The sequence below is a fragment of the Eriocheir sinensis genome, chromosome 31 (genome assembly GCF_024679095.1).
Source record: "Eriocheir sinensis breed Jianghai 21 chromosome 31, ASM2467909v1, whole genome shotgun sequence".
Classification (NCBI taxonomy): domain Eukaryota; kingdom Metazoa; phylum Arthropoda; class Malacostraca; order Decapoda; family Varunidae; genus Eriocheir; species Eriocheir sinensis.
In genome coordinates this window covers 2,749,172-2,776,511 of record NC_066539.1, presented here as the reverse complement: position 1 = coordinate 2,776,511, position 27,340 = coordinate 2,749,172, and the positions used below count along the sequence as shown (strand labels likewise).

The window sequence follows — 27,340 nt, the reverse complement described above, 5'->3', positions numbered from 1 at the left end:
ACATTTAACGTAACAAATCAAAAATACTGTATATATTATTTTGATACAAACTCATTCCATGTGGAGAAAAGTTATCTTATCTAAAACTGGAATTTATTTCTTAAACAAGTAATAAAAAAGTAAAATTGGTAAAGTTTGGAGCATACACTATTGCTGTGCGTGGCAGCAGTGCTCATCCCTGTCTTGTTAATTGACCCTCTGAGCCTGTGGTGGGAGAGAATCATTACCCTGGCACAGGACCAGCGTAACACAGGGGTTACCACAGTTTATCTTCCCAGGTTTCTGCAGGTACCCATTTATCCATCCATCTGAAGGGAAGGAAGAACAGCTGGGTGTGCTGCACGCCGACTGCCCAGACTGGGATTTGAACCCAGGCCTGCAGATTCATAGTTAGGGATGCTAACCACTGCACCACAGAGGCATTTCTTTTCATAATGGGTTCTGCAAGCTGCATCACAGAGGAAAAGGTGACATGCTTCTATTACAATATGCACTATCTGAAATTGTACCATAATATATTGCTTTAAGTTTAATTTAAGTTTAAGGGCTTAAATGTTTATTATACAGCAATTATATCCTTTCGTATATGTGAATAAGTGAAATCACCGAGGAATAGAATTAAGCAGTGACATGGTTAGCAAAAAATACAACTGAAAGTTTCAAATAAAGGTTAGATAGTTATATTAACAAGCATGGCAACGGTTAATAACAGGTTCCATAGAGCTACCATATGTATGCCACTGGTCTAATGCAGTCTCCATATATCCTTATGTGTGTTTGCAAGTCACTGGGCACTCACACCAATGATTGACAAGTGGATTTTTTCACATTACCACTGTATGTTTCTGAAATCAACAGATAACATAAAACAAATTTTATTGCAATCAAAGTTTCATAGCCCTGAGGATGGAGAGAGGACCGAGTGGAAAATGTGCTGGGGAGTGAGGACGGAAGGAGAGGAAAGGTAGGTAAAGGAGTTACTGAAAGAAACAATAGGTGTTGTACAGGGCAGTGTACCCTTGTGGAAATACTGTGGCCATCTGACCTCTTGACAGCACAATCAAAATCAAAATTGGTACTGTTCCCAAGCATAGAGCTAGTGGCCAATGTTATCCACCCAACGCATTCATCAGTGAGTGTTATTTAATGTGAGGGGAACATGTGGCAGCGCCATCAATATTTTAAAGAGATTCAGTTGTTGCCATCAATTACTAAATGTATAGTCAGTAGTAGTAATATCTTCTACAAAGACTTGGTGACATGTGATTCACTTGACTCGGACCTCAGACCGTCAACAACCACAATGTAATGGTAATACAGCAAAACTGAAAATTAATAGCAGTGGCACAGTAATCAATATCTAATGCTTTTATTTCCATTTCCTTATTTTAGTTACATACGTGTATTTACCATGATATCAAAGTGGCATTTTATTCTTTTGATCTATGGTACAATCTCTTATACTACAAGGAATTCTGGTTTCAACACTGACTCCCACAAGTTCCCATGGTACCATTTTACTTCCTGACCTATAAGGAAGAATGAACAGCTGGGCTATATCCTACCCACCAGCTGCAGAATTACAGCTGTTCAAGCTACAACACCTCACCACGGGTACCAATCTTTACAATGCACACAATTCTATTCTTGTGGTACCTATATTCTGAAACTTCTAAGTTTGCCAAACTTTTCTACTCTTACAAGTGATCTTTTCCATTTTACTTCCTAAAATTCTTTGCCTACTGAAATTCCACGATCATAAAGGGCTAGTTTAGCTAAAAGGAAGCTTGGCTTCATCCCATTGCAGATGCTTACTACCATTTTGCATTAGCTGAAAAAATGGGTTTCATCCCATGGCAGCTGCTTACTATCATATTAATCATCATTCACATTCCAAACATCTTATTACCTACACTGAGCAGTAGTGTTGAACGGTGGGGTTATGACTCCTTTGATAAACTGCCTGCAGTTAACAGAAGTTACAGTAAAGAAAAAGCTACCTGGATTATTCCTGGCTGTCTGAGATCTTTCAGATGTAAGCAGTGTTCTAGGACCTAATGAGATGACTGATACTCTAATGAAAGCTGACATTACATCTTGCATAAAAGAAACTGACCAACACAATGTAAACATGCTGGGAACTCTACTTTGATACACAACTACAATAGTGTGGAAAATTCAACTACGTATATTATGGATGAATAATACTTAATATTATTTTATGTTTAGATGAACAAGTGGATTTTAAGGCAATAAATTTACCATGGTCTGACCACATGCTAGACCTGTGATGTGTGTGTGTGGTAATTCACCATTGTCTGACCATGCAAGACTCGTGATCGCCAGCCAGTACCCTTGCTGAATAAAAACTCTCACCAGTGAGAGATCTCTGGAAAGGCTGGCCTCACACCCACACACACCCAGGAGGAATGACACAACTCCTGACTGATACCCAGTAACAATTCACTGCTGGGTGGGCAGGGGGCAAGGATTAAAGGAGAATCTGGATCTGGATAATAATGCACAGGGCACCTTTCAGGTGCATAACACGCATCCATCTTCACTCCGCCTGGGAATCAAATTTGGAACCTCTTGTTTGTCAGGTGAGCATGCCAACCATTACACTAGGGAGCTCTTGTGTGTGTTTGTGTGTGTGTGTGTGTGTGTGTGATTCACCACAGCCTGATCACGAGTTGAACTCACAATCACCACCAAATACCCTCCAGGCAAGAGCAAGCTCATTATAGTCAATCTCTGGGAAATGCCAGGACCTTCACACACCACACACCCCATCCCCTTTACTCAAGGGGGGACAGTAACCACTCCTTGTCACCGGAGAAATCCAGTCCTGAGCGGGGCTCGAACCTCTGCTTGCCAGGCTGTAAAGCCTGGTAGATCAGAGCTTTTAACCAGTGAGCTATGGAGTAGTGTGTGTGTGTGTGTGTGTGTGTGTATTTACCTAGTTGTGACATATGGGAAAAAAGCTATGCTCGCACCGTCCCGTCTCCATATCCACTCTTATCCAACTTTCCCTTAAAATCATGAATGTTTCTTGCACAAACCACCTCCTCCTCCAGTCTATTCTATAGCTCAATGCTTCTATTTGGGAAGCTAAACTTTTTCACATCTCTCCTACGCGTGGTTGCCCTCAACTTCTTTCCATGTCCTCTTGCTTCTCTCTCGTTCCACACACACAGGTCCTCTCTTTCCATACACTCCACTCCGTTCGCCACCCTGTACACCGCTATCAGATCTCCTCTTTCTCTTCTTCTTTCCAGGGTTGTGAGCCCCATGCTATTTAGTTTCTCCTCATAAGTCCGGTCTCGAAGTTCCGGTACCATCTTAGTTGCCACTCTCTGCACTCTTTTCGGCTTCTTTATGTTTTTCTTTTCATGAGGAGACCAGACCACTGCTGCATACTCCAACCTTGACCTTATCATTGTCACTATTATTTTCCTCATCATCTCCTCATCCAAGTACACAAATGCCGTCCTTATGTTCCTCAGCAAATTCAGAGTTTGTCCCGTTATCCTGTTGATGTGTTTGTCCGGTGACATGTTCTCTGAGATAGTCACTCCCAAATCTTTTTCCTCTACTCCTCTACATACTGTCTCACTTCCCATCTTGTAATCATATTTGCATCTTCTGCCACTCCTAACAAACTCCATTTTTTTACATTTCCAAAGGTTGAACTCCACCTGCCATGTACCACTCCACTTCCATATTCTATCCAGTCTCTTTGTAATGCCTCACAGTCCTTCACATTATTCACATGTCTCAATAGTTTTGCATCATCTGCAAATAAACTCACATAGCTGGACACTCCATCCACCATGTGTGTGTGTGTGTGTGTGTGTGTGTGTGTGTGTGTGTGTGTGTAATTCACCTCTTAGTCTCCTGCAGGTCTCTCTCGAGACAACCAGCCATTCCCATATGGAAGAGCACAAAGCTCATAGTACCGATCTTTGGGTAGGGCTGAGACCACTCACACACAACACACCACGACAACGAGGTCACAACTCTTTGCCTGACGTCGCGTACCTACTCACTGCTAGGTAAACAGGGGCTACACGTGAAAGACGATAAACCCAATTTATCTCCACCCGGCCGGGGAAACGAACCCTGGTCCTTTTAGTTGTGAGGCAGACGCTCTATCCATTGAGCTACTGGGCCGTGTGTGTGTGTGTGTGTGTGTGTTATCTACTTGTCACTTATTCATATCTTTCAGGTCTGAGCCAAGAGATTACGTGTCCCATGTCTGAAGGTCTAGGGATTTCATCATTACATCATTCACTTTTTAGCAGTGACACACAGCATGGAGTGGCACACAACTCACCACTGATACCTGGCACTCATTACTGCTGGGGGGATAGGGAGGCTAACTACTGCAGTATCCAAATCACACACACACACACACAGAAGGCAGGACTCACTATGAGCCGGTTTCACAGTCCAACACAGTGTCTTCGTAACAGCCCAAACCAAACTATAGAATCCCATACAATCCAAAATGGTGAGATCTTCGATGCCACACTAAATACACAAGACTTTTCCTGTATAGTTTCATCAGATTTGTGAACTATAAACACCAGACCCTATACAAGAAAATTTCGAAGGCTCTGGTATTGGTTTGGGAGCTTACTAACCGATCATGGGGAGCTGTGAAACTGGCCCTATGTCTGCGAATCAAGCCTGAGACCTTTCGGTTGTGAGCCAAGCAAGTTAAACACTGCACTGTGTGTGTGCATGTATCTGTGGGTGGGTGTGTATGTGTGAATGTGAGAGAGCTAAATTGATCACGTTTGGAGTTCTCAAGTTAGTGGGTGTGCATATAAGCAGCTTGTATGACACTAAGTTGTCATTTATGTCGACTAAAGAGAACAGTAATGGTCTACAAAACTTGCTTAGAATAAAATTTTGTCAACCTCTGTGGGTTTTCTTCTCCATGATTTAACGAAGAAAAATGCTACCAAAGCCATCAATTTATGACTTCATGTGATCATTTAGTCTGCATGAGCATTACAAAGAATGAATTGGGTCAAATTGTTGGTCATTGTACCAAGGTAATGACAAAAACACAGTCATCCTATCCAACATCATCATCACCATCTGGTTTTTTTTTATAATTTTCTTAATGTTATTACCAGGTTATATTATGCCCAATGTAGAGATAGGGTGCAGGAGTATGTCAGGGAGAGGGGTGAAAGATCCATGGGAAACTTTGAGCAGGCAAGGAGGGAGTGTCTGGATAGAGAGAGATGGAAACTCTTCTGCCGTGGCCATCCCCTGGTGGGAGCTCCAAGGAGCAGGTGTCAAAGATGAATGAATGAATGAATATATGCCCAATGACCATCCTCCAACTGCCTCTCCAGCCTCTTGCAGACTCCTTATGTTCTTTTGTTATGAAGTGCTTCCTCATTAACATAAGGATTGGCTAAGTCCTCCTCCACACATTCCTCCATATCTTCTTTGGTCTGTCATGGTCTACGACTAGTCACTTTGATGCCTGACACTCTACCTAGTGCCTCGATCTTGTGTCTTCACATGTTCAAACCATCTTCACCTGATCCTGAGAGTACAGCTCTGCATCCTTTTGCTTTTGCTGCACTATGTACACCATCCCTCCAGATAATAGAGCTACCTCAACCTGCAGTATTTTATCAGTTAATCCTCACATTTCCTTATCAGAGCCCATGCCTCTGCTCCATGTAACAGCACAGATAAAATACAAGTATCAGATACCTTGTCTCTATTCTCCAATAGGACAGCTCTATTCATCAGTGATCCAGACACGTATTTCTATCAACTTTTTCCATGCTGTTGATACTTTTCTTCTGGCTGCTCTGCCACTCCACCCTCACTGTTCAAGATGTCTCCCATATAACAAAACTGCTTCACCTTTCCTATTACTCCATCATCTCTTCCATCTACACTACTTCAGCTCTGCCACTCCTGACATAGCTATGTAAGGCACTGAATTTCTTGAAGTTTGCCCACCTCCAGAGTAGGTGATAGACTTTAGTTGTAGCCTGCCAGTGGTGCTGCTGTACATTCAGAGGAGTAGTTTACTTAAGAATTACTTCATTTAGCCAGAAGGGAGGAGGTAGACCTGAGAAGCAGTCATAGCAAGAGTCAATCTCTTTTTGTAAAGACTCAGTGACTGGGAGGAGCAGAAAGAGCAAGTCATCTAAAGTGAAAGTGGTGGGAAGGCCAACAGCAGGCTTATCTTGGTCCATGGTAGTGTTGAAAAGGAGGTGGATGCTGTGTTGTGGAGAGGTGGCAAGAGTCTTGTTGGGATGTGGTGCATCTCTGTCACACACTTGTTTCACTCTTACAAAAAGAAGATCAGTGTTGATAGTGGTTCCCAGCACTGCCTTCAGCATTCAGGCAAGTCCTAGGATGGTCTGCTTCTCAAAATGGTACAACTGCAGACATGAAAAGGCCATGACAGAGGGTATTGAGTGGGGCTGATAGGACACAATCATTCGTTGCTTAGGTTGGGTTTGGGCCAGGGCTCGGAACCATATTGTGGTGGCCTGGCAGGTCAGAAGAGGTGAGAAGATGGAGTGGAGGGTGTGGGTCTCTAATAGTCTCTGTTGTCTCCACATAAAGGTTCGGGGTCCTCCATAGGGTGACTAACATGTCTCACATTCCCCTTCATGGAGAGCTACTGGCAACAAATGGCTTCTTCCACCTGAGAATGGCACTGCAGATCTATTGCCATCTGTAGCAGGAGACCCATAACAACAACCTTCATAGTCTTCTATCTGATCACCAGCCTGTCGGTGGCAAGGGTACAAAGCTGTTGGTATGAAGTCTCATCTTTATAAACCAGAACAGAGCTCATATTGCTTCCCAATGAGGTCTTTTAGGCATAGGTTTAGGTTAACAGTCTCTATTATGCAAAAGATGATATTCTAGTGCAGGGGGAAAACACATTTATCCCTGAGTTTTGTCTCTTGGTCATTCTCCAGAGATTGATGTATGTTTGACACTGAAGGTCAATCAATCTATTATGGGGCCTCAACCCTAAACACCTCTGTTAGCACCACTTCATACACAGACACAAGTCTCACACCCCACAGGAGCATTTTTCTGCCAGTACATTTTTCATCTCACCTGTCACCATCATCTTGGCTTTATCTATATTCACCTTTAAGTCTTTCTCCTCCATTGCTTGCTGCCAGTTCCTAAACATTACTGCAACCTCTTCCTTTGTCTCAGCTGTGAACACCAAATTGTCCACATAAAATGGCTCCCAAGCATCTCCTCTTCTTCACTCTTTTGTGGCATTGTCCATTACCACAATGAACATCAAGACACTCAACAGTATGCCACAGGTGACTACTCAACAGTAAAGCCTTCACTTAGTATTCATCAATTATTCATAAACAAACATACAGACCCATAGTGACATTTCCAAATATATTTTCCATTTGCATATGGCTGCTGTCAGTTCTGCCTCATTCAGCTACTGCCACAATTGGAAATAAATTGCTTGGCTGTTTAATGAAATTTGTTTGTGTAATAAACAATACTTTAATGAGTTCAAACCTGGCCTCTGCTCAATAGAAACAAAGATGCAACATTGTGCAACTGAGGCAACAAGTTGTGTCAAGATGTCAGTTTTAACCGAATGGGCTCAGGAGTCGTGTGGGGCGGGCACCAGTGTTTGTAAAAAGATGTCATAGTTATATGAGCATTGACGGTGTCACCTTTTCTGCATCTTGCCTTCTGTGAATGTTTTATTCAACACCATTGCTGCTTTCAGTAAAGGGTCACCTGCAAGAGCTGCTGTGAGAATATTGTGGGGTAGATGTTGTGTGGAGCACCATTTTTGTCGTGCACAGCTGATCCACTGTCTCGTTGGACTCACCCCCCCACCTACAGGGATTTGCGTGTCCGACAACTTCAATATCGCAGGGCTGCATTTTCATATGTATAATTCTATCAATTAGATATACATAAGAAATATAGTGATTGGTTATGATTTGTTTTGTTAATATGACAATATCTCGTTTCTTACTTACCAAGTGCTTTTCCTGTCACTTGTTTTAATCTCTATGCTTTTCTATAGTTTTCCAGTAAGTTTGATGATGATGATTTGAAGGTTAGTAGAATACATAAATAACAACATAAGAGCAGTTGGTTATATGGGAAATGAGATATCAGCACTTAAATAAAATAAGTCTTTGTCTAATCATAATCCCCTACAGGATAACGCACTTTCCCAACACTGTCAATTTCACTGTCTCATGATAGTGTAATCCATCCTGCTTCATCAGCAAATGCTCTACATAGTTTTCTGTCAACCTTGACTTCTACAAATTTGTGGGTTGCCTCTCTGTTACGCGCCTCTGTGGAATAGTGAATAGTGTGCCTAGCTATGAATCCTTGGCCCTTGGTTCGAATCCCAGCCTGGGCAGTTAGCACGCAGCTCATCCAGTTGTTCATCCTTTCTTTTGGGTTGGTCAATATATAGGTACCTGGTGAAACCAGGGAAAGGTGAACAGTGTTAACCCAGATGTCACACTGGCTCTGTGTCCCAGGGTAGGGGGTTCTCACCCAATTTTTGGTACAATCTAAACCTAAACTTCATGCATAAGCTAGCCAGTCTCCCTAAACCAGGTGATACTATTATAATCAAACATATCCTCTCGTGAGCACCAAATAAGACCACAAGAGGAGGTTATAAGAACTCACACCTCATCCACATTTCTTAAGAAGGGGTATGGAAACAGCTTGAGCCTCTGAATACCCTAATGGGGGATTATTGAAGAGAGGGTAGCCTACTAATTTTAAGACACTGACTGCTTATTTCTGGACAAGGTTTCTTATTAAGGAGACAGTATTTTTTCCGGACAATAACTGACATTTCAATGACTGAGGTGCACCCGTCGCAGCCCCGCTCCCACCCATTACCACCGGCCCGCGTAATGGACCACCCCTGCCACCACCCTGTCCTGTTTCGCGCTGTGTATTTCCATCGGCCCACACCGCATCCTGGATAAACTTAAACTAAACAAACTAACAAACTAACGTAACCTACCTAACCCCTCGACCCCCTCAACAGGTAGCCTTTGCCCCAACGATCCCCCTAATGGAAAGGCTTCGCCCCCCTCAACCCCCCTTCCTTTTTCTGGAAGTCAATTGTTACTGCACTGAATTCAGGGGAGAAAAAAAAAAAAAATCCATGTATTAACTTTGCAAGAGGTGGCTGCCCCCTCTTCAATATTATCCCCAAAATGTTCTCTCTTTTTTTTTAGATGGCCTTGTAGCAATACCTTCCGGGCTGGGCCGAGGGATGTATTAATTCAGGTGATCCACTACCCAGGGCAGGGCGCAGACACACGGAAATACACCTTTATTCGGAGCCTCACCAGGTACAACTAAGGCGAGGGGCATTAAAGTGAGACGCATTAACGTGGCATGTTCCGTGAGGGCGTGGCAGAGCGGCGGAGATAAGGCGAGGCAGGAAATAGATAGCGGCACCTCGTCCCCCGCCACAACGGAGCACACACGGCGACACTATAAATATTGGCAGCCTTCCTCGCCACCCACGGCCCCGGGCAGGCACACAGGCGTGCGTAAGGTGTTCACGCGTGTTCCTGGCTAGCGGCTCGGCTGTGTCCTGGCCAGAGGCTCAGTATGAGGGCGAAATTAGTTACCTTGCGGCAGAAGGTCCCGTCCCGTCCCGTCCCGCTGTCGATGACGTCACGTGTTGTTGATACAGGTCCGTGACGTCACGCCTTCACCTTAGCGGCCACTCACGACCTCATTGTTGCAATTATTTCCATTCGTTCTTATTTATTTGAACAAACAAAATTAGACAGATCATTCACCACAAATTAAACATTATAATTGAAACAGTATTCTGCCTGCTAAGAGGAGCTTGCCAAAGAAAACTTTTTATGAGTAACAGCTTTGTTCCAGTATTTTCATTGTAACTTTTATTTCGGATAACACTGGTCAATAACCAGAATGGTTCTCTTACATGAATGTGTCCCTAACTAATTACATAGCACTGATTTTAATTCTGATATTCATTTTCTGCTGTCGGACCAGGTTTCTCGAATATCATACTGCTGAAACATTCAATACGTCATAACTCGTTTCAGCTTTGTTATTTCATATACTGAGGTAGACACAGATAATCCTGCGATGATTTGTGATACAAAAATATGTAAATTCAGTGCGAATTTTATTAGTAATCAGTAAAGTTCTATAAATACTTCTGAACTTCGCTTTTCCGCTTGTTTAGATGATTCTCTTCGCGGTGCAGCACCCAGCAGTGGTCGCATCATACTGGGACTGAATCAGCCTTGATACCTGCCCTCCATCATGGCAATGTCCTGCTGAAACCTGTCACCGTGCTCGTCACTGATGTCTCCGAGGTTATCTGGGAAGAAGTCAAGGTGGGAGTGGAAGAGATAAAGTTTCAAGGACATCCGTGAGCCCAGAGCTCGATAACGCCGTAACATGGCTGCCACAGTTTCTTCGTAGTTGTCTGATCGGTGGTTTCCGAGATAGTTCTGCCGCGAACTTCTGCGAGACATTCACGAATGATTCCTATGCCTTTACCAGCGGGTTTAATGTCTTGGAGAAGTCACCATCATTAACCAGCATGCGGATCTGAGGACCATTCAAGACCCTCGCTTTTAGCGTGTTCTGATACCACGCAACCGAACTTTATAGACAGGTACTGAAACCCAGTACCCGTTTGAGCCACTTTTTTTATTTTTTTATTTAATGTTTTCGCCAAACCCAGCTTGAAATGAAGTGGAGGCAAGAATATCTTTTCTGGATCCACAAGGGGCGTGTAAAGACAGCTGCATCTTCCTGGTGCATCTTTTGGTCTTGCATCTTTTTTTAGGTAGTTCTCGGCATCAGCTTTACTGTTCCTCAAGCAAAGAAACCACATGTGCTTTGTATAACCGCTCTGAAGGCACAGAAGTAGACATTACTTTGAGGTCCCCGCATATTTTCCACTGTTGCTTCTCATACTCGCTAGCAGAGAACACAATCTTCATAGTTTCATGCCTCTCAGTCATCTTCGTGGCATATGCTACTGGCACGGATTGAAGAACTGAAGTAGAAAGATATATAAAATCAATTTTCAACAAAAATACGTAATATATTGAATCAATACACAAATTTAATCGATGTAACTAAACAAAAAAATTATGGGTCACATCCTGGGAGCTAGATTCACCGATATAGGCTGCGGGTTCTCATAATCGGATTCGATACGTCTTTACTGATACCATATTCAAGTTCAGCAGCTTCGATTACCCTGGAATCAGACCATTTCATTTCAGAACCATGAACTCATTTAATTTTTGTTGACCAGTAATTTTCGTGTATTTAATGATAGTCTGATCTTATCAGAATGAGAGTTCATGCTCTTCGCTCAGTCGTAACCAATGGTGGTCATATCCGGGCTGACCGGCCACATACTATATAATATAATAAAGGGGTGTACTGTGTACGACTACCTTATTTCTAACTTCTATATTCCCTGGGTGCGTGAAAGTCTACTATAATACTAAGCTTATCCTTAATCAACTAACAGACTTAGTAGACTTTGGGTTGCACTGCGATGATCGCTTTACCGCCTAGGTGACTCACGGCGGCCAAGATAGCGGGGCAGTAAATAATGTTGGCAGGGGTAGAGAGAGCACTGGCTGGTTTTCCTGGTGCACTTGGAGACACGGGGCGTGTTATTATGGGTCAAGTGGCCGATTAGTTGATTGCGCGACTTTGAAAAAAAAAAAAAGAAGTTAAGATCAGCAACAGCTATCTGGAATTGTGAATGTGCGTATGATTAGGAGCAAACAAATACTATCAAAAAGGATAGTTAGTGTACAGGTATGCACGTTGGTCATGAGTTAAAGTTTGTATGCATAATATAATTAGCTCTACTGCAGCCTGGGGATTCCCCCCCTGCTGCTCACGGTGGAAAAGGGTGCAGAAGCGTTGTAAAGACATTCCTTTCTAAGTAATGGTAAGGGTAGTGTGCGGTACTGCATAGGCGTCCACCAGGCCGCTCATTGCCGGTGAACATTCATTTTGGTTTCATGCTGCCTGTTCTCGTCTCTCCGCACGGACATCAACACCTGCTTCACGGACACGTACGGTCTTTTCACTTGTGTCAGAAACTGGGAGCCGTTTAGATGTCGACAGTACTGTCTGTATTGATGTTATTTGACAATGTTATTATTCTTTGTTACTGGATAGGAGGTAAGCAAAAGGCATATTGACAATATACGTAGAAAAAAAACTCAACTTGCTGACCTAATAGAAGGTAGATAAACATTTCGAATAACAAAGGTCAATTATGGTTTCAGACGTGTCTCGGTGCTCCTCTCTTGGAATAGTTTAAGTCTTCGGAGGGAAAAAAATACAGACGAAGGAAGGCGGCTCCAGAGTTTACCATTAGATGACAGAGAGGCTGCGAGAGTGGTAGAAGCAGGCCGCTAGCAAGTTCAGAGGGCAGTTAGCCTGAAAATAGTTGTTATAGATCTCTGGCTCCCAAAACGAGGTAAACCTGTATCTTTCTTATGTGTACCTTTGAAGACGTTAGAGCAATGAATAATGCTAAGCATATCTAATAATTGACACGATAAGATCTTGGTATCATTATGTGGGCGTTGATAACACAGCGGACCCGTGAGGGGAAGAGAGAGACAGGGACGACTGTGGCTGGCCAGGACGTCTTCATCCCCGCCTTCCCGGAGCGAGGAGGGTCACAGTGTTTTCGTTGTTGTCCGTCTGTCTGTCTGTCCATTACTATGATATATCAAAAAGCGGATTGAGAACATCTTTAGATGAAAAGCTCAAGCTGATCAAAATCTAGACCACGAGGGCTTCCACCCTTGGCCTGGTTCACCCAGCACTGAGTGAAAATCGGAAAGATTTTCTTCTTTCCGCGGGGAAGGGGGGGAAGGGGCAGGCCATTTTCCGACAACATCCGATAATAACTGACTAAATGAATGATGGCATCTTCAAAATACAATTTTGGTAATTATGGCGGGGGATAGTATTCTTTGGAATAAACTATTCATCATATTATCTTTCATCTCAACCAGCAGATAGCGGATGTCATTTTTTATAACTACTCCGAACAACCAGCCAGTCATCATATATTAAGGCCTACATAACGATGGCCAAGAATATAAGGGGATTACAAAAGGCCACGGCCTCTCCATGGCGACTCCTGAAGGTGGGTTACCACCTCATCCTTAACTCGGTAACCCACGTTTAAAACTCGATGTCGCATTTGAGTCAACTACACGTCTGCATATTTTGCTTTATTCATCCACTGCCCCATTCATTCATCTGTTTTTGTCTATCTACTTCCTGAATCTAAATTTATTCAATTCGTACTGCGTGTCCTTAACTCATTGTAAAACTTCAATAAAATCACGCATAGTCAATGTCTTTTCAAAGAATGTAAATTAATCTTCATTAGTCTCTTTGCACGGTAAGTTTAGTTTCTGGATCTTTTTGGTCATTCCTCTCTGTCCTGATTCAAGGGAATCAATATCCCTCTTGTAATAAGGGCCGGGGAATAGTACGATATAATCAATGGGAGACTAACCAGTGTCAGATACAATTTAAGGATAACCTCCGCACTATCATTACAACGCTTCGGGAAATAAAATCTACAACTCTGTTGGCGTGGTTCCAGGCGGAGGGGCGGAGGTCGGAGTCCACACGCACTTCGAAGTCCCTCTCATTTTTTTTTTAAACTTAAAATGCTGCATATGTCGAGGTTGAACTGCATCATTTTTGGGGGGCGCCATTAAGAAAATACTTGTCCGCACCACTAACGAGCTGAAGCCGACCGCTGCCCCAGCAAGAAAGGCTGCCGGCGCCATGGGCAGAGAGCAAAAAACTTACGAACTAGATATAATATATATATATATATATATATATATATATATATATATATATATATATATATATATATATATATATATATTATATATTATATATTATATATTATATATATATATATTATATATTATATATATATATATATATATATATATATATATATATATAATATATAATATATATATATATAAAATATAATATATAATAACATAATATAATAATAATAATAATAATAATAATAATAATAATAATAATAATAATAATAATAATAATAATAATAATAATAATAATAATAATAATAATAATAATAATAATAATAATAATAATAATAATTAATAATAATAATAATAATAATAATAATAATAATAATAATAATAATAATAATAATAATAATAATAATAATAATAATAATGATAATAATAATAATAATAATAATAATAATAATAATAATAATAATAATAATAATAATAATAATAATAATAATAATAATAATAATAATAATAATAATAATAATAATAATAATAATAATAATAATAATAATAATAATAATAATAATAATAATAATAATAATAATAATAATAATAATAATAATAATAATAATAATAATAATAATAATAATAATAATAACAATAATAATAATAATAATAATAATAATAATAATAATAATAATAATAATAATAATAATAATAATAATAATAATAATAATAATAATAATAATAATAATAATAATAATAATAATAATAATAATAATAATAATAATAATAATAATAATAATAATAATAATAATAATAATAATAATAATAATAATAATAATAATAATAATAATAATAATAATAATAATAATAATAATAATAATAATAATAATAATAATAATAATAATAATAATAATAATAATAATAATAATAATAATAATAATAATAATAATAATAATAATAATAATAATAATAATAATAATAATAATAATAATAATAATAATAATAATAATAATAATAATAACAATAATAATAATATAAACTTATCATGATAATATATCGAAGACTCATGCCTGCGGGCCGCCCTGGCAACCTGAGAATAATTACATCATTCTTCGTGCTCTTGAAGTCTCTGCATCATGCCACTGAGCCACGGCACGACCCGCCTCAAAACTTTACTCCCGGTCACTTGTACTTTTAGTTTACTGAAAAGGTTCTAGTGTGGCAAGTTGTCAACTGCTTTATTGAAGTCGAAATATGATGTAATTTTCGAGCTAATCTGCCGCTTTCTACACCTTTTTTTGTAAAATGACAAAACATTCCCTCTCTCTGTACCTTTATCTCCAGTTTCCTTTCCGGCCGTTCTATCTCTGCTGTGGTAGACGGCCAATGTTCTTCCCCTGAACCTATCAACAGTGGTGTTCCGCAGCGCTCTGTCCTGTCACTCACTCTCTTTTTGATATTCATCAATGATCTTCTTTCCACAACAAACTGTCCTATCCACTCGTACGCCGACGACTCTACTTTGCATTATTCAACTTCTTTCAATAGAAGACCCTCCCAACAGGAATTACAAGACTAGACTGGAAGCTTCAGAACGCCCAACCTCAGACCTTGCTATTATTTCCGATTGGGGTAAAAGGAACCTTGTGTCCTTCAACGCCTTAAAAACTGAATTTCTCCACCTATCAACTCGACACAATCTTACAATACCTCTCCCCTATTCTTAGATAACACTCAGCTGTCACACTCTTCTGCACTTAACATCTATCCTTAACTCAGAATCTTAACTGGAAACTTCACATCTCTTCTCTCACTAAATCAGCTACTTCGAGGTTGGGGGTTCTGTATCGTCTCCGCCAGTTCTTTTCCCCCGCTCAGTTGCTATCCATATACAAGGGCCTTGTCCGCTTTCGTATGGAGTACGCATCTCAAGTGTGGGGGGTGGCTCCACACACACAGCTCTCTTGGACAGAGTAGAGTCTAAGGCTCTTCGTCTCATCAACTCCCCTCCTCTTACTGACAGTCTTCTACCTCCTTAAATTTCGCAGCCATGTTGCCTCTTTATCTTCTATCGATATTTTCACGCTGACTTCTCTTCTGAACTTGCTAACTCCATGCCTCCCCCCTCCCGTGGCTCCGCTGCACACGACTTTCTACTCTAGCTCAACCCTATATACATCACTCTTTTATCCCTCACGCTGATAAACTACGGAACAATCTTCCTTCATCCGCATCTCCTCCTACCTACGACTTGAACCCTTTCAAGAGGAAAGTATCAGAACACCTCTCCTCCCAAAATTGACCTCTCTATTGGGCACTCCTCTCAACTCTTTTTTATAGAAACAAATTTTGGGGCTTTTTTTTTCATTAATGTTTTTTTTAGGGGGGGCCCTTGGGCTTCCTTTACTGAAAAAAATACTATGACACGATATAACACGCCATGAATCAGATTGTTTAACTATTGGTCACTGACATTTCTCGCCATGAACCTCCAACATCTTCCCTACCACCGACGGCAAACTAAGTGGACGGTAACTTTACACTACTCGGTTCTCCCCTTTTTCGAGTATCGGTACAACATTGGCCTTTTCCATATTGTCGGTGCTATTCGTTTCGAAAGACTTCCTAAATAATTTATAATCCTGGCCAGAGGCTCAGATGTTACGTCTCTAGCTTCATTTAGATCACCCGGAAAAGTACCATCTGGACCTGCTGGAGAAGTAGTTTTCTATTTATCTATCCATTTATCTAATCATAATGAGTGATTGCTCCTTTGATATACTAGCATCTCATAACATCACGTCAGACTCCACCATCCCATGAATACCTGGTCGGCTTCCAGTAATGGCGACGGTGATGATGTATAGTTTGTGCATGTATAAAAAAATGAGCTTCGGAACATAAGGTATAGCTGCACTTGACCTCGGTGCTCATCTCCGTATCATTGGACCGTGAGCCTGTGATTCGTAAGATCATACAACAGAGGGACAGGGCAAGTGTGGCATCCGAGTTACCACAGTTTACCTTCCCCAGGTTTCCCAAGATACCTATTTATCGACCAGCACGAAAGAGAGAAATGTATAGGGTAGGCCGTGCATTGACTGTCCAGGCCGATATTCGAACCGTGAATACGTAGGTGGGCGTGCTAACCACTACACCAAGGAGGCGACTGTAATAAATATACGAGAAGATGACACTAGTGGAAAAGAGGCACAAATATTATAGATACAAAGAACAGCGAGTACAGAAAAAATGTATAGCACTAATAATCCACTCTTCAGATAAAAAAAAAATATATGAATAACACACACACACACACACACACACACACACACACACACACACACACACACACACTTCGAGAGAGAGCCACGACACAGAAATCTACAGCACATCTCACAAACACAGTCACCATTTACACAAGAGGCACAGAGGACGCAGACACATACGGTAACCCCCACGTCTTAAGAGGGAAATATCAATAATCGCCTATATACGCCTCAGGGACAAACTCGAGTGCATCCCAACTGTTCCCGCCTCCCCGCGCCATCAGAAGCTCGTCTCCGCCATCATCACCTGAACTGCTTTCCACCCTATTCATCTTCCCTCCCTCGTCTGTCTTCCTTCTGTTCACATTAAGACCGCCTAGGCCTACCCTTAACCAGAACTTATGCTAGAAATTTCATATCTCATTAAACTTGGACAAACTTGGAGATAGTTACAAGTTGAATAGGTTCTCTCTCTCTCTCTCTCTCTCTCTCTCTCTCTCTCTCTCTCTCTCTCTCTCTCTCTCTCTCTCTCTCTCTCTCTCTCTCTCTCTCTCTCTCTCTCTCTCTCTCTCTCTCTCTCTCTCTCTCTCTCTCTCTCTCTCTCTCTCTCTCTCTCATGTCAGCTTTTAAAACAACCCTTTGTTATACTGTGTCCTGACGGCAGTAACTTCAGTAGTAGTAGTAGTAGTATAATTATTAGTATTACTATAATCATTATCATTGTTTATAAATTATACTAATAGTAGTAGTAGTAGTAGTAGTAGTAGTAGTAGTAGTAGTAGTAGTAGTAGTAGTATAATTATTAGTATTACTATAATCATTATCATTGTTTATAAATTATACTAATAGTAGTAATATTAGTAGTAGTAGTAGTAGTATAATTATTAGTATTACTATAATCATTATCATTGTTTATAAATTATACTAATAGTAGTAATATTAGTAGTAGTAGTAGTAGTAGTGGTAGTAGTAGTATAATTATTATTATTACTATAATCATTATCATTGTTTTTAAATTATATTAATAGTAGTAGTAGTAGTAGTAGTAGTAGTAGTAGTAGTAGTAGTAGTAGTAGTAGTAGTAGTAGTATATTTTTTATTATGCTATTATCATCATTATCATTGTTTTTGATAAAATAATAAGTGTGATAGTAATAATGATGCTAATACTAATGATAATAGTGATATTATTTATTTATTATTATTATTATTAATATTAATATTATTATTATTACTATTGGTAGTATTAATAGTAGAAGTAACAGTAACAGCAGCAGCAACTAAAAACAACAATTATCATATTATATATTATTACACTACTTTTTTTTATTGTAGTCATCTAAGTAGTAGGTTTAGTCCCTGCTTCTGGGGCTCAAGTAGCTGCCAACCACGATTTTTATCACCTTCCCCTCCAGCAGGAGTAGAACCTAAGCAAGACTCAGTCATTCCTAGCACAAAGCGGCTGTAATATTTGCTTCCGCTGCTCACCACAGCCACCACCGCTGCCGCCTCGTTCTGTCCTAGCTAAAGCCGTCCGGGCACCACCACCACCACCATCACCACCGTGGGTACGAGGTCAGTAATCGAGTTACAGCTGTGCGTGGAGGTGAGAGTTTTCAGTGTAACCCAATATAACAAAACAGGAAGGAAAATACTAATAAATGAGAAATGAAATTAACAGCCTTCCTATGTCTCTACAGTTGCTCCTGCCTACGATGGGAGCAGTTTCAAAAGGGGAGTATCAAGACACCTCCCCAAATAATTCTGACCCTCTTTTTTGGAATTCTATAATACACTATCTGCAGGAGCAGCGCCATAGCTTTTCTCTTTTTGTTTGTTACCCCCCACACATTTTTTTTTGCCTTTCCTTCCCTATAAAGAATGATGGTGATGAGGGTGACGATGATTACAAAACAAATAGCATCACTATCACAAGCAACTACTACTGCAATATTAATGACAGTAATAATGACATTAATAATAACATTAATAATAATAATAATAATAATAATAATAATAATAATAATAATAATAATAATAATAATAATAATAATAATAATAATAATAATAATAATAATAATAATAATAATAATAATAATAATAATAAAAATGACAGCAATAAGAATAATGATACTATCACTACTTCTACTACTACTACTACTACTACTACTACTACTACTACTACTACTACTACTACTACTACTACTACTACTACTACTACTACTGCAGCTACTACTACCACCAGCACTACACTACCACTGCTACCACTACTACGACAGCTAAATAGTTTGCCGAATAATGAATATGAGCTAACGGATAAGAGCAATATAAATACAAAAAAAACGCGATCAATTATTGAAACTAAGAGGAAAAAATAAATAATTAGCACTGAAATGGGAGCCGTTGAAAAGAGCGATAAACAGACGGATACAATAAATAAAGGGGAGACTACAGGGATCTATTTAGAAGTTACGACGTTAAGTGAGTGAATGAGGCGGGACGAATGTGTGTGTGTGTGTGTGTGTGTGTGTGTGTGTGTGTGTGTGTGTGTGTGTGTGTGTGTGTGTGTGTGTGTGTGTGTGTGTGTGTGTGTGTGTTGGGGATGATAATAGAAAGTCCGATATTCAGAAATTTCCTCTAAAAATCGAAGTGATATGATGGAAATTTCCGATTCTCTCTCTCTCTCTCTCTCTCTCTCTCTCTCTCTCTCTCTCTCTCTCTCTCTCTCTCTCTCTCTCTCTCTCTCTCTCTCTCTCTCTCTCTCTCTCTCTCTCTTTCTCTCTCAGGAATAACGTAAGGGTCGTCTGCTCTCGTGAGTGAATAATCGAATTTCCGACGTAACGGAGGGTGAGTAGCGGCGGCGGCGGAAGAGTCGGCAGCGGCGGCAGCGCCGGACGGAGGGGCGCACCGCCTCGGGTAGCGGCGCGCTCACCCTGACCACACTTCTGAGCAGTACTGGGCGTGATTCCAGAGTGATATCAAAGAAAAAAATATCGACTCAGTTTACTTTTACACACAGCAGCATTTTGTTCCCCTTTCAGATAATTAGGGCATGTAGAGTTTATGCCACTCGAGAGTTATGACAGGAAAAATTAACATCGAATCAATTTATTTTCACACAGCCGCATTCATTTTTTTGCTCCCCTTTGCACACAGCTGACTCCTCTACACACACACACACACACACACACACACACACACACACACACACACACACACACACACACACACACACACACACACAGACACTCACACACACACATATAAACAGTTGCGTATGTATTTCTACTCGAAGGTATTACGAGAATTTTAAGTAGTGACAGACGAAAGGAAAAAGATGAAATGAGTGGCTTTTCGTCCTCTTCAGGTTTTGGTTTACTGTGATACAAACATCTTTCCTACACACACACACACACACACACACACACACACACACACACACACACACACACACACACACACACATAAATTACAGACGTGTATATATTGCTATTTTTATGTATGACAAGAGTTTTAAGTAATGGCAGACGAGTGGAAGTTGATTAATACAAACCTCGAGTGATATTAAGTCCGCATCAAAGTGTTAGGATTTACTGTTGTGTATTTTAAGACATCTCCACCCGAAATTGACCTCTCTTCTGGCCACTCTTTTTCTTATGGTGGCAGTGCTTAGCGGGCCTTCTTGTTATTATTTATTTTTGCCTTTGAGCTGCTTCCTTTGACATAAAAATTGCAGGAAAAATATCGAATAAATTTACTTTTAACCACAGCAACATTTAGTTTTTTGTTTCCCTTTGCAGACAACATGCAGATTGAACAAGCACCCTTCAACACACATAGAAACAGATGTGCATATATTACCATTCCTATGTATGACAAAATTTTTAAAGTAATGACAGACTAGTGGAAGCTGACGAATAGGAATGTCGAGTGGCTTTACGGCCTATTCAGCATGTTGTGGTTAACTGTGGAGTGTATTTACGTAGAGTTTATGTCATTCGTAAGTACTACCTGCAGAAAAAAAATATATATCGACTCAGTTCACATTTACACACAGCAGCATTCAGTTCTTATTACCCTTTGGAGACACATCAGATCAAACAAGCATCCCTCTACACGCACAGAAATAGATGTGTCTATGGGCCAGTCTTACAGTCCAGTCCAGCACGTTGTGTTTGTCCCCAAAAAACAAAAAAAAACACGAAAAATTCTTTGTATAGTGTTTTTTTCATTGTTACTTTTTTATGCCCTTGAACTGACTCCTCTGCTGTAAAGAAAAAAAAACTATAAAGCATTTTTTTCGTGTTTGTTTTGTGTTTGGTTGGGGAGCTTACAAACGTGCTGGACTGGACTGTAAGACTGGCCCTATATTACCATTCTCGTGTATTACAAGGATTATAAGTAATGACGGACGGATGGAAGCTATTGAATATGACCTTCGAGTGGCTTCACGCCCTCTTCAGGATGTTTTGGTTAACTGTGGTGGGTATTAAAATAGAGTTTCTACCTAATATTAATTCTGTCAAGGATTGTTGCTTCACGTTGTGCTATCAAGACGGAAAAAAATAGGAATGTATCCACTCCAACGAGACTTTTGATGATGGAATTAACATGATGCAACAGTTAGCAATGTGAGTATTACATAGAAGACATTCAAACCCACCTGAATACTATAATTCCTCCATCGTTTTTTTTTTTTGGTATTTTCTCCCTACCCTTTCTTCTCTACTTCACCCCTTTCCTACTTACCTTTCTTCTTTACTTCACCCCTTTCCTACTACCCTTTCTTCTCTACTTCACCCCTTTCCTACTACCCTTTCTTCTCTACTTCACCCCTTTCCTACTTCCCTTTCTTCTCTACTTCACCCCTTTCCTACTTCCCTTTCTTCTCTACTTCACCCCTTTCCTACTTCCCTTTCTTCTTTACTTCACCCCTTTCCTACTTCCCTTTCTTCTTTACTTCACCCCTTTCCTACTTCCCTTTCTTCTCTACTTCACCCCTTTCCTACTACCCTTTCTTCTCTACTTCACCCCTTTCCTACTACCCTTTCTTCTCTACTTCACCCCTTTCCTACTTCCCTTTCTTCTTTACTTCACCCCTTTCCTACTTCCCTTTCTTCTCTACTTCACCCCTTTCCTACTTCCCTTTCTTCTCTACTTCACCCCTTTCCTACTACCCTTTCTTCTCTACTTCACCCCTTTCCTACTTCCCTTTCTTCTCTACTTCACCCCTTTCCTACTTCCCTTTCTTCTCTACTTCACCCCTTTCTTCTCTACTTCACCCCTTTCCTACTACCCTTTCTTCTCTACTTCACCCCTTTCCTACTACCCTTTCTTCTCTACTTCACCCCTTTCCTACTTCCCTTTCTTCTCTACTTCACCCCTTTCCTCCTAGTGTTGAATGCTCGGAGGGAGAAGACAGCAAACAGTGAGATGTAGCACCACAACTTGGAAAACGATAATTCTTTGTTTTTACCTTGCACATGACCCTAAGGTATAGAGGCCCCCGAGCCGGCCGGGCAATGGGTCGACTCAGCTGTGTCCCGCCTTTAGGGCACATACGCGGCATACTTCTCGTGCGGGTGAATGACGAGCACGAACGAGGCTTGTTAGGCACACGGCCCCCACTGAGCACAATGATAAATGGCTGACTAATGTATGTGCATCTTTTTATCGCTGTGTGTGTGTGTGTGTGTGTGTGTGTGTGTGTGTGTGTGTGTGTGTGTGTGTGTGTGTCGGAAGCTCTCACACACACACACACACACACACACACACACACACACACACACACACACACATAACATTCAAGACTACTTTCTCCACATGCGTTTTCCAACATTAAATAAAGAAGCCAAAGTCATGAAAAAAGATCACAAGGTAAAGCAGCCAAACATAAACAAGACTCCTTTAGTTGTGAGGTGACAAACACGGCATTTATTCATCAGGGAGAACGCGAGTGTGAGGGTGACCACGGCGCTACTCTGGGCCTCTGGGCGTGTGTTGGCGCCTCAGGAGGACCGAGAAGCACCCTCACGAGAGCTCAGGCCCGCCACGGGGATTTTCAAGTCTCCAGTCGTGTGCCGTAACAATACATACGAAAATATCACTTCCGGTTCGATGAAAATATAGATTGAGTGTCAGTTATAAAGAATAACTATGCGATTAGACCTCCTGAAGTTGCTAGAACTTCGGGCTGCGGACAGGCTTTAGAGATAACTAAAAATAACTTAGGGAGAAAAATAATAATAATCTATGGCAAAATCTTACTTGATTAATTTGTGTTGGTAATGGTAAGGAAATATGATGACAGATTTAGTCGTCTACAATACCATTCAGACGAAATATTAATAATAGCTCTTGTATGACCGTAATGTAATCCAACACACAGTACTAAATTATGAAGTATGCCAACTATGGAAGGAAACATAACAAATTCATCAGAAAGTACACGCGGCCACCATGCACGAGGCTGCCGTGACGAGAGACACACTGGTGTGTGCCGGGCAGCCGCGGTTCATACTACAAGCCTCACAGTTCACGTAACTGTATGAATTGGGGCAAAATGGGCATTTACGTTTTGCTCTTTTATAACGACGGTGCGGCATCTAGCTTGACGCCGCCAGCATGTTGTCTAACAATGGACAAAATATAGTACCAGGGAAGCCTGGTACCTCACCCCGATGCCTGGACACACTAGACTACTAAAGGCCTGGACAGAGTAGTCAGTCTGAAGCGTGGGCACAGCAGGAAGCTGCTGAACAGGACATAACCATCACCTGCGACACAGCTGTCTACCTAGACACGGCCGCCAGTAGGATACCCGAAGAAGCCGGACGCTGTGACACAGCCGGCGGCAGCGAACAAGCATTAAGAGTCTCACGAACACAAGCAAATGCCACGTACCAGAAGCTGCCCATCAGCGAGGCGCCAGGAAACAACCCTCAAACAGGCAGACAATTGCCCGGCGCCGGAAAACAGCCTCGTGCTTGGCGCCAGAGGGACCACCTGACTGACTCCACGGCAGCGACACAAAAGGCACCACGACAGCCACGGGCGAGGAACTAAGCCGCTGCCACGGACCAGGCTGCTGCAGGGACACTCTGCGCTCAGCAGCACACAGCAATACACGGCAGCTTATAACAGCCAAGCAACCGCACCACGCCTTAGGTTTTACCCTTCTATCAGTCCTTCTTGCCTTGCCGACACAAAAAAGCAGTCTGATTGATTTGCCTCAATAACCACTTGGTTTTAGGTGAGTCACCCTCGGCTGGGCATGAATAGGAGAGCCACTCTCATGGAAAAACAAAACAGTTCCTTTATTCATTACCCAGATGCCGGGCGAAGGGCGAGGGGTGAAGAGCGAGGGACGCGTGGGTCGGAGGGGAGAAGCGGCCGCCTCACGCGGGGAGGAGGAGGGGAAAGATAATGGAAGGAGGAAGGAGGCAGGAGGGGAAGAATTATGGCGCAGGCAAGGAGAAGGGGAAGACGACTCAGCAGTGCCTCGGAGGCCGCTGATCGATGGCCGGGGGGGGGGGTTCGGTGGCTGCTGGTTGGTTGCCGCCCAATCCCGTCCTCCTCATTCATTGGCTGCTGGAGGGGAGGCAAGAAAATGGCGCCGTCACGGCTCCAGCTCGGCATGTGAGGTTGTGGAAATGTGCTTTTGATTAAATAACATAGAGAACGTCTGTGTTCCCCGTCGCCTCGGCCTGGCCGTGATTTTCTTTTTGTGCACAAAAGCATCGACTTTATGCACCTACGATTAACCTCACCTCCCTAGTGGTCCGCACGTTAACACCCATTCATCTGTACACACACACACACACACACACACACACACACACACACACACACACACACACACACACACACATACACTAAAAATACACCTGTCATTGCACCCCTGGAGCACCACCTCCAATACCTGGCAATCAACATATTTTGCACTAACAAATGCTAAGAAAGGACCTCCCACTGCAGTGACATGACCTACGAAAAGTCAACAATAGGGACTTGAAGAATGTGAGGGAAAATATCAGTGATGTAGACAGACGCAACGGGAACTCGCGCCACACGTCCTACTGGCACCACGTTTTGAAACGTGATTGGCAAAGTCCGAAGACTTGTATGTGTCTCTAAACTTGGAGTGAACGCTTATGAAAGGCTTTCGGTAGGATATAAAAGGAATTTTAACAATACACTACATTATAAAAAACTAGACAAATCAAAATACCATGATAATGTAGTAGATACATTAGTTCTAAACTGCACCGTACAACCTGATTTTTTTTTTTCAGCGCAATAGTCTATAAAGCATTTTTGAAGCATCATCATCCGGCGATGACCAGAGACAGGCGGTAATGTGCGCGAGCAGCGTCTGTTGGCAGTAAGTGTGGGCGGTATTTATGTAGGGGGTCTATGCTGGCAGTGGGTGCATGGTGACCTCTGTGTGGGCGGCCTGTGTGGGTAGCAGGGTGGGTAACCTGTGTGGATGGTGCATGTGGGTGAGTGACTTGTGTGTGGGCAGTCAGTAAGAGCAGCAGTTATGTATGGGCACCTTGAGCGCAGCAGGTGTGAGTAGCTGGTGTGGGGTGGCGTGTGCGGGAGTGGGTGTGGGTGGCGGTGTGGGTGGTGGGTGTGGGGGGTGAGGGGGCGGCCACAGTATAGACGTGCGGCTCGGGTAATCCATCACCATTAATTCGTCTATGAAAATCCACCTCGCCAACGATCATCTGGATCATCGCGAACACTTAACCCGGTAGCAGCGACGGGCCAAATTTGCGGCTGTACCGTGTACCAGCGACGGGCCAAATTTGCGGCTTTACCGTGTACCAGCGACGGGCCAAATTTGCGGCTTTACCGTGTACCAGCGACGGGCCAAATTTGCGGCTTTACCGTGTACCAGCGACGGGCCAAATTTGCGGCTTTACCGTGTACCAGCGACGGGCCAAATTTGCGGCTTTACCGTGTACCAGCGACGGGCCAAATTTGCGGCTTTACCGTTACCCGCGATGGGCCAAATTTCTGCCATGATATAAACATCCCAAAATAGATGATGCATAAACTGATCACACATGCGTTGATATATATTATGAAATGGTTTGCGTGAGTGATGATTCTTTCTCATTATTTTACTTAGAGGGGCCTTTAACCTAACCTAACCTAACCTAACCTAAGAAACATGACCCCCGCAGCTACCGGGTTAATTCTTGTCTGTACAGTGGAGGAGGAGATGGGACTGGCACCCACTCACCTAACCCCTCACCAGTGCACCAACGCACCCACCCTCAACCATTAGGCAGGCAGCGGGAGGTGGCTAGACTTGAGTTGTCACGGAGATTCTTCCTTGAGCTGACCACCTAATTTGCTGATTACTTTGTACATGCCTTACATTTTGACGCGAGGGGCAAGATGGCTACAATATCATCATGCCGGAAAATGTGTAATGTATTCAGTAGCAGACTTTAGAAAGATGTGTGTAAGATTCACCGAAGCTCTGAAATAAAAGGGAAGTTACTTTTTCTCTTCAGAGAGGAAAGAGGCGACGTGAGAGATGAGCTGCTGCCGTTAATATAAACAGATGAGTGAATGCATTTACGCCGAGGGGCGATGCTTATACAAAGGAGAAAGAAAAGTGAAGGAATTATGCTTTAGAGCAGGAATTCAAAACGCATCTAAAACGCATTACACACTCGAGGAAGCCCATACACACACACACACACACACACACACACACACACACACACACACACACACACACACACACACAAAGAAAGAAAGCTTCGCCGGGCCGCCTAGAGAGCTAGCTACCTGGCCGCCCTTCCTGAATGCCAGCCGAGCCCATCCATTCTGCGGGACTATAGCCTTCCCGGACAGCCCAGCGGAGGCGAGCTTTACGACGGAGCCTCCGCCTTCTCCGCCACTGCCAGGCTTTAAGCAACTCCTTGTCTCTCACCATACTTTCCAGAGCGCCTAGAGTAGAAGCGCTCATATTTCACTGCTATACAACCCTCCGCAAGGAATATATAAGCCACATGAAGTGTCTGCAAGGGAGTGGAGGCAGAGGAGAGGCAGCGCACGGGAGTGTGATCGGAGAGACTCGAGCGACGGTCTAGCGAAGGACAGCGGCGATGAGTGACGGCGGCAAGGAAACAATGTCCCTTTATGGAGAACAGAAAAGTATTGATCTCGCCTCCTTCC

At 42.0% G+C, this 27,340-nt stretch overlaps 1 protein-coding gene across 2 annotated transcripts in view; it reads right to left on the bottom strand.

The window, feature by feature from the left end:
- Nucleotides 1-9,720, bottom strand: part of LOC127005791 (talin-2-like) — a 170,707-nt gene extending 160,987 nt beyond the window's left edge. Inside the window, exon 1 of one of the 2 annotated variants that reach the window (XM_050874898.1) lies at nucleotides 9,669-9,720. The gene's annotated coding sequence lies outside the window, so the exon portion shown is untranslated. Of the gene's footprint in view, nucleotides 1-9,284; nucleotides 9,400-9,668 lie in introns of those variants that run through there. The other variant, XM_050874897.1, reaches the window with a different exon arrangement.
- Between the last annotated feature and the right edge of the window lie 17,620 nt (nucleotides 9,721-27,340).